This window comes from Ailuropoda melanoleuca, chromosome 2 (assembly GCF_002007445.2).
Source record: "Ailuropoda melanoleuca isolate Jingjing chromosome 2, ASM200744v2, whole genome shotgun sequence".
NCBI lineage: Eukaryota > Metazoa > Chordata > Mammalia > Carnivora > Ursidae > Ailuropoda > Ailuropoda melanoleuca.
The window spans coordinates 64,119,433-64,129,028 of record NC_048219.1 but is presented as its reverse complement, the minus strand read 5'-3'; positions in this window follow the sequence as shown (position 1 = coordinate 64,129,028).

Genomic DNA, 9,596 nt, shown 5'->3' with positions numbered 1-9,596 from the left:
TATTCATGTATAGAAATGCAACTGATTTCTGAGCATTGATTTTGTATCCCGCCACATTACTGAATTGTTCTTTTACTTCTAATAGTTTCGGAGTGGATTCTTTTGGGTTTTCCATGTAGAGTATCATGTCATCTGCGAAGAGAGACAGTTTGACTTCTTTGCCAACTTGGATACCTTTGATCCCTTTTTGTCGTCTGATTGCTGTTGCAAGGACTTCTAGTACTATGTTGAATAATAGTGGTGAGAGTGGGCATCCTTGTCGTGTTCCTGATCTTAAGGGNGTTCCTGATCTTAAGGGAAAGGCTTCCAGCTTTTCCCCATTGAGAATAATGCTTGCAGTAGGCTTTTCATAGATGGCTTTTATGAGATTGAGAAATGTACCCTCTATTCCTACACTCTGAAGGGTTTTAATCAGGAAAGGATGCTGTATTTTGTCAAATGCTTTTTCTGCATCAATTGAGAGGATCATATGGTTCTTGAGTCTTTTCTTGTTGATATGATGTATCACATTGATTGATTTGCGAGTGTTGAACCATGCTTGCATCCCAGGTATGAATCCCACTTGGTCATGATGGATAATCCTTTTAATGTACTGTTGGATTCTATTAGCAAGGATCTTGTTGAGGATTTTGGCATCCATATTCTTCAGGGAAGTCGGCCTGTAATTCTCCTTTTTGAGGGGGCCTTTGCCTGGTTTGGGGATCAAGGTAATATTGGCCTCACAGAATGAGTTTGGTAGCTTTCCTTCTGTTTCTATTTTTTAAAATAGCTTTAGGAGAATAGGTATTATTTCTTCTTTGAATGTTTGGTAGAATTCCCCAGGAAAACAATCCAGGCCTGGAGTTTTGTTATTTGGAAGGTTGTTTATCACAGACTCAATCTCTTCATAATTAATTGGCCTGTTTAAGAAATCAGTTTCTTCCTGTTTNCAATTTCTTCATAGTTAATTGGCCTATTTAAGAAATCTATTTCTTCCTGTTTCAGTCTTGGTAGTTCATAGGTTTCCGGGAAGGCCTCCATCTCTTCCAGATTGCTTAGTTTATTGGCATATAGCTGATGATAAAAATATCTAATAATCCTTCCAATTTCATTGGTGTTGGTCGTGACCTCTCCTTTTTCATTCATAATTTTATTAATTTCATTCCTTTCTCTTTTCTTTTGCATAAGTCTTGCCAGTGGTCTATCAATTTTATTGATTCTCTCAAAGAACCAGCTTCTAGTCCTGTTGATCTGCTCTACTGTACTTCTGGTTTCTAATTCATTTATTTCTGCTCTAATTTTGGTCAACTGCTTCCTCGTGAGTGGGTTAGGCCTGTCCCTCTGTTGCTGTTCCAGCTTCTTGAGGTGAGAATATAAAAACTGCATTTTAGATTCTTCTATTCTTTTGAGTGAGGCTTGGATGGCTATGTATTTCCCCCTTAGGACTGCCTTTGCAGTATCCCATAGGTTTTGGACCATTGTGTTTTCGTTCTCATTGGTCTCCATAAATTGTTTAAATTGATTTTTGATTTCCTGGTTTATCGAGTCATTCTTGAGCAGGATGGTTCTTAGTCTCCAAGTGTTTGAGTTTCTTCCAAATTTTTCCTTGTGGTTGAGTTCCAATTTCAGAGCGTTGTGGTCTGAAAATATGCAGGGGATAATTTCAGTCTTTTGGTATCGATTGAGACCTGTTTTGTGTCCCAGAACATGATCTTTTCTTGAGAATGTTCCATGGGCATTAGAATAGAATGAGTATTCTTTGGTTCTGGGGTGTAGTGTTCTATATATATCTATGAGGTCCAACTCGTCGAGTATGGCATTCAAAGCCTTTGATTCTTTGCTTAGTTTTTGCCAGGGTGTTCTGTCTATTTCTGATAGTGGGGTGTTGAGGTCCCCTACTATTACTGTGTTCTTATCTATATGTCTCTTTATTTTGGTTAAGAGTTGGCTTGTGTATCTTGCTGCTCCCCTGTTGGGGGCATATATATTAATAATTGTCATATCCACTTGTTGAATACTTCCTTTAAGAATAATATAGTGCCCTTCTGCGTCTCTAACTATAGTCCTTAGTTTAAAATCCAGTCTATCTGATATGAGAATTGCTACTCCAGCTTTCTTTTGAGGTCCATTTGCGTGGAAGATGGTACTCCATCCCCTTACTCTAAGTCTGAATGCATCTTTGGGTTCAAAATGAGTCTCTTGTAGACAGCAAATGGATGGGTCATGTCTTTTTATCCAATCTGCAACCCTGTGGCGTTTTATGGGAGAGTTTAAGCCATTTAGATTGATAGAGATTATTGACAGATATGATTTTAATGATGCCATTTCTCTTTAAANATCACATTGGCACTGAGAACTGAGAGATAGAATTTTAATGGTGCCATGCTGCCAGTAAAGTCTTTGCTTGTATCGGTGTGGCTTTCTGTTTTGTATCACTCTTGGGGCCTTTTTACCTTTATAGAACCCCCCTTAATATCTCCTGTAAGGCTGGTTTCGTAGTTACGAAATTGGTTAATGACTGGCGATTCTGGAACATCTTTATTTCTCCATCAATTCTGAATGACAGCCTTGCTGGATAAAGGATCCTTGGCTGCATGTTTTTCTCTGAAAGAGCTTTAAAAATGCCCCCCCAAGCCTTTCTCTCATTCCAGGTCTCTGTAGACAGGTCTGACGTAATCCTGATACCTTTGCCTTGGTACGTGAGAAATTTCTTTGCCCTGGCCGCTTTCAATACTGTATCCTTGGATCTAATATTTGCGAATTGCACTATGACATGCCGTGGCGTAGGTTTGTCCTGGTTGAGCTTGGATGGGGTCCTCTCTGCCTCTTGGACATGAATGTTTATTTCCTTCACTAGATTAGGGAAGTTTTCAGCTACAATTTGCTCAAATATCTCTTCTAGACCTCTGTTTTCTCCACCCCCTCGGGGGTGCCGATGATTCTGACATTGGATCGTTTCATTGAGTCAGTAATCTCCCGTTAATCTACATTCGTGGGCGTGGATTTTTTTAAGACCAGCTTCTATTTTCGTTTTTTCTTCTACTAACCCATCCTCCAATTCGCTAACGCGTTCCTCTGCCTCGGTGACCCTGGCCGTCAGAGCCTCTAGTTTTGACTGNNCCCCCCCAACCCTTTCTCTCATTCCAGGTCTGTGTAGACAGGTCTGATGTAATTCTGATACCTTTGCCTTGGTACGTGAGAAATTTCTTTGCCCTGGCCGCTTTCAATACTGTATCCTTGGATCTAATATTTGAGAATTGCACTATGACGTGACGTGGTGTTGGTTTGTCGTGGTTGAGCTTGGGAGGGGTCCTCTCTGCCTTTGGACATGAATGTTTATTTCCTTCACTAGATTAGGGAAGTTTTCAGCTACAATTTGCTCAAATATCTCTTCTAGACCTCTGTTTTCTCCACCCCCTCGGGGGTGCCGATGATTCTGACATTGGATCGTTTCATTGAGTCAGTAATCTCCCGTAACCTACATCGTGAGCGTGGATTTTTCTAAGTCCAGCTTCTATTTTTGTTTTTTCCTCTACTAACCCATCCTCCAATTCGCTAATGCGTTCCTCTGCCTCGGTGACCCTGGCCGTCAGAGCCTCTAGTTTTGCCTGCATTTGGCTCACAGGATTTTTAATTTCTGTCGGATTCGCTCTCATTTCTGTCCTTAGGGATTCTATATTCTCAGTAACATTTTTGTTAATACTTTTTTCAAGTCTACTCATCCTTTTGACCATTGTTACTGTGAATTCCATTTTTGATAATTTGGTTACATCCATCTCCATTATTTCTGTGGCAGAGTCCACAGACTCACTGTCTTTTCTTTGCTGGGGGGCTTCTCCCTCTTGTCATTCTTTTTTTTTTTTTTAAAGATTTTATTTATTTGACAGAGATAGAGACAGCCAGCGAGGGAGGGAACACAGTCAGGGGGAGTGGGAGAGGAAGAAGCAGGCTCACAGCAGAGGAGCCTGATGTGGGGCTCGATCCCATAATGCCGGGATCACGCCCTGAGCCAAAGGCAGACGCTTAACCGCTGTGCCACCCAGGCGCCCCTCCCTCTTGTCATTCTGATGAGGAGAAGTTGCGGGGTTGTCCAGAGCCCAAATTATTTACTGGGACCCAGGCCGTGCACCCTTGTTTTATAGGGATCTTAGGGATGTGGGCTTCTTCTTTAAAGATTTTATTTATTTATGTGGCCGACAGACAACCAGCGAGAGAGGGAAAACAAGCAGGGGAGTGCGAGAGGAAGAAGCAGGCTCCCAGCGGAGGAGCCCGATGAGGGACTCCTTTCCGGAATGCCGGGATCATGCCCTAAGCCGAAGACAGGCGCTCAATGACTGTGCCACCCAGGCGCCCCGGGATGTGGGCTTCTTGATTTTTCAGCCTGCCTTCGGGGGGGGGGGCTGCTGCGCGGATACTCAGGCAACTCTGTTTGGGTAGAGTCTCCGTGTCCCCTGCGAGGGGGGATGGCGATGGGCACACTGTGAGCCGGTATTTCCAGGCTTTTGTTCTGTGGCGGCTTTCCCTGGTGGTTTGCTGTGCCTCTTCTGAGAGTCAGAGCAGCAGTGGCCGAAATTCAGCCTCTGTCACAGAACAGAGGGATCGCGGACCATTCTCCACTGATGTTCTGGCCACTTTAACTCTGTTACTGTTGGTGCTGCTTAACCCTGCAGCGTCCCGGGATGTGCGCCCCACACCCGGCGTCCCAGCCCTCACTTCCAGGGCCGGTGCATCTCTGTCCTTTGTGTTTCTAACGCTGCAGCCTCCAGCCGCCCCGCACGCGCTCCACGAGCTCCCGGTCTCAGTCTGGATCCAGTGAGCACGCCGGAATTCCGGAGTTCCGTGAGATGCCTGGTGGCGCGCTCCCTGCTCACGGTCTCAGTTTGCTGTCTCGCGGGTGCCATCAGCGAGTCCACCCGCTCCCCCGTGCAGGTGGATACCGCTTCCCAGTGCCCGAACGCGGCAGCTCCCTCCCCCTTCCGTTTTTCTTCCGATATCTGTGCGCAGTTTCATGGCTGCCCGCTTCGTACCTCAATACTCAGCGCTGGAGATGTTCATTTGTAGAGATCCAGATGTATCTTCCTGTGTCTCAGGCTGATTCCTTGGATGTTCAGGCTGGTCTGGTACCTATCCAGCTTGACTCAGGGGACCGGCTGAAAAAGGGGTCCCGTACTCCTCTGCCATCTTAACTCCCCTCTAGCATCTTAACTCCCCTCTAGATCTCCCCATTCTTATCAGCACCTGTTATTTGTTTGTTTGTTTTTATTATAGCAATCTATAATAAGTGAGTGTGAATTGTGTTAATCATTTGCATTTTCCTAACTAGTATCTTTTCACGTGTTTTTTGGCCATTTGTGTGTCTTTGGAGAGATGTTTTTCAAGTCCTTCACCCCTTTAAAAATTGTGTTATCTTTTTGTTGCTGAGTTGTAAGTGTTCTTTGTATATTCTGTTTACTAGATCCTTATCAGATATATTATTTGCAAATAACATTTTCCATTCTTTAGGTTGTCTTTTCACTTTCTTGATTATGTCCCTTAATGCATGAAAATTTTTTTATAAAGTCAAATTTATCTATTTTTTCCTTCGTTGCTGTGCTTTTGGTGACATGTCTAAGAATCCATTGCCAAACCCAAGATTATGAAAATTATCCCCTATGTTTCCTCCTAAGTATTGTCTAGTTTTAGCTCCTACATTTGAATCCTTGATCCACTTTGAGTCTATTTGTTCAGACAGTGTGAAGTATTTGTCTAATTTCATCCTCATTTCATTTGTCTAATTGGCATGTGAATCTCCAAGTATTCCAGAACTATTCTGAACCTATTAAATTTTTAAAATGAAATGTATATATAAAACAAATAGATAAACTTAGTCTTTTTTCCTTTGGGGGTGTCAAAACTCTGGCGTCTAATAAATCACAAAAGCATTGTATAGGCCCTTCCATTTATCAGTCATCTGTCTGCACTAGCTGTGGCTGATGTGTCACTGTGTCAGCCTACACAGTTCTGTCCACACCAGGAGATCTTAGATGAGGCTAGGATCTTCTGAGCTAGCATCCATATGGAGCTGGTACACTCTGCAGCTAAAGAACCCTTTCTCTTCCAGTCTCTTGCAGCATGTTTTTATTCTCCTCAAACCCCAGTCTCAGTTTAAGCTTTGACAATCAAAAGTCATGCAGCCCTCTTGCTAAGCCCAACTGAGTCAATGAGGCATAGAACTTGCTTCCTGAGTAGAAGGGAAAGGGAAAATGAAAAAGAAAACAAAAACTGTTATCTCAAGAAATTATCCTGCTGCACATGTATTGGGTATCTACAAGAAAACGTAGGTGAATTCCTCTATAACCTAGGTATCAGAAAAGGCTAACTATGACTAAAAATCCAGATGCAGTAAATGAAAAAAAAGAAAAATATAATAAAAATTTTTAAGCTTTGATATGTCAAAAAACAGCATAAACAAAGTCAAAAGACAAAAGACAAGCTAGAAGAACATATTTGCAACCTACTTTGCAGATAATGGGCTAATATCCCTAATTTATAAAGAACTTATAAAACTTGAGGGAAAAAATCCTATAGAAAAATGGACAAATGACAAAAACAGACAATTTATAAAAATATATTAAAAATGGCCTTTAAACATATGGGAAGGTGTTCAACTTTATTCATAAGAGAAATGCAAAATAAACTCTACTAAAGTACATTTCTTACCTGTTACATTGGTAAAAACTGAAAAGCTTGACAATGTTACCCTGTGGCAAGATTATGGGGAAAACAGACACCCTCCTATATCACTGTGAGAATGAAAAAAGTAGGAGAAATTTGGTACTACAAAAACAAATACAGAATGATACATGCATATATGCTTTGACCCAGCAATCTTACTTCTAGGAATTTAGATGCACAAGGAAGTAGATATACTTCCAGAAATTTAAAAAAAAAATGTGTATGCACAGTATTATTTCCTGAAGCATGATTTGAAGTTACAAAATAATGAAAACTAATAAAATATTCAAGCATAGGATATAGATTGAAAAATCTTTGACACAGAAACACAATGAATTCTATGCAGCTATAAAAAAAATAGCAAAGATGATCTCTAAAAACTGAAAGGGAGTTCTTTCAGGAGTTATCATTAAGTTAAAAAAAGCATAAGAGCTTAAATAAGATGCTACCTTTTACGCACAAAAGAAGGGAAAATGAGATACATACATACATTTGCTTATCTTTACAAAAAGAAACACTAACAGATAAACCAGATAACTGAAACTGGCAGCATACAAAGTGTAGGAAGAAATACAGTGGAAGGGACGTGACAGGAGCATCACTTCTCTGAAAATACCTTTTTGCTAGTTTTGGTTCTTGAAAGCATATGTATGTCTACACACTCAAAAATTAAATTTGACCACTAAGAAGGGGGGGAGAATGAAAAATTAAAAGCAAAAGAAAAGACATGAACCTAACTGTATTTCAAATGAATACCATAACCACACTGGAAGGAAAAAGAATAAAGAAAAGAGTCACGGAAGGAAAGAAGGAAGGAAGCCAAGTAACTTACAAATACATGTTTGACTATACACCCTTAGTCCTGGGCAGGGTGGAGCACGGGGAAGAATTACAAGTGAATCTTGAGCTCATTTTCTTTTCTTTTCTTTTTTTAAGATTTTATTTATTTATTTGACAGAGAGAGAGAGACAGCCAGCGAGAGAGGGAACACAAGCAAGGGGAGTGGGAGAGGAAGAAGCAGGCTCCCAAGTGGAGGAGCCTGATGTGGGGCTCGATCCCAGAACACCAGGATGACACCCTGAGCCGAAGGCAGACGCCCAATGACTGAGCCACCCAGGCACGCCTGAGTTCATTTTAAAGTTTTGTGTATTGTAGTAGTATCAGCAATGTGATTCTAAGTTATTTTAGAATATATTACAAGATTGAGAAAATATACTGATGTTGTAGGGAGCTAGAGATCTTATGGAGGAAGAAGGGACATACAAATAGGGAATGGAAGAAGACAAGAAAGCACTTTGAGGGGATGGATAGGAATTGGAGATCTCAAGCATGAATTTATGATTTCTAAAATATGTATATGGTGTGTGTGTATATATATATATATAAGTGTGTGTATAAGTCTGTATGTAAATGTACTTACAGGTGTACATTTGTATATATGTATATATACGTGTGTATTTCTTAATTCTGTCCACTGAAAGGGCCAAGAAGCAAAGATGCTCTGGTAGCAATTATCATACCAAGTACCTAGATCTTGGTCTTTAATACCATTCTTCATTAGGACGAACCAGGACTCCTCAAAGACATGGCTAATTCCAGGCATGGAGCAAGGTAAGTATGAGTCTGGAATAGCTAGTTATGCCAGAAAATAAGGAAATGTTAAAAAAAAAAATGATGCGCCATATCAGAGGAACACAAGAGCCCTCTTGAAGAGACTCCTCTTGGCCAAATCTGGGATAATTTGTGCACTATCATAAGTACAGTAATGAATTATAAGTCATTGAAGGAATAGAAATTAATGAGATGATATCTATAATCAATCAATCAATCAGCAAGCACAGGACAGGGCTCTTGATTATAGTTGAATGCTGGGGACCAGCTGATAAATGTGGAGGAGTACACGAGTTGGAAGATTATCATTTTGCAATAATCATAGTAAAGATCAAATCGGGCAAAAATCACCAAAGGACAGTCAATCTAGGAAGAAATTTTGATAAGGGACAGGATATTTTCATAATCCTAAATGATCTCCCCATTGACCACCTATTAGTTACAACAGTGAAGAAAATTGTGATTTTAGTGAGTAAATTAGAGAACATCTTGATTGGGCAATCCAAATTAATGTCACCACTGTGGGACAGGTGAATATCTCATGCCTCTAAATGTGCTATCCTGAGGATACAATATCTCCTGTGCAGTATTTTGGTTTAGAATGCATAATGTGAATGTAATTATGAAGCTAATTTAGAACAACCCAAAATGAGGAACATTGTTTTAAACAGAAAGAAGTACTGTATTTGTGAAGAGGCAACAATTAAAAGCAATAGCTAACCCTAACCTGGATTCTGTTGTTTGGGGGTGCAGAGCAGTATAGGACTTTCTTAAGGACATCGTTGGGTCAATAATTAGGCCAATAATTGATAATGTTGGAATATGATTGGTAGATTAGAGTATAAATAGATGTTAAATTCACTGAAATTGATAACTATATAAACGGTCCCTGACTGATGATGTTTTGACTCACAATTTTTTGACTTTATCATGGTGTAAAAGTGGTACACGTTCAGTAGAAACTGTACTTTGAGTTTTGAATTGTGATCTTCTCCTGGGCTAGCGATACGTGAAACAATTCTGTCTTATGACACTGGGCAGTAGCCACCACAGCTCCCGGGCAGTCATGTGATCACAAGGGTAACCGGCTGGTACACTGACAACCATCCTGTACCCACACAACCATTCTGTTTTTCATTTTCAGTACAGTACTCAATAAATCATGTAAGATAGTCAACACTTTATTATAAAGTAGGCGTTGTGTTAGATGATTTTGCCCAGCTGTAGGCTGATGTAAGTGCTCTGAGCACATTCAATGTAGGTTAGGCTAACCTGTGGTGTTCACTAGGTTA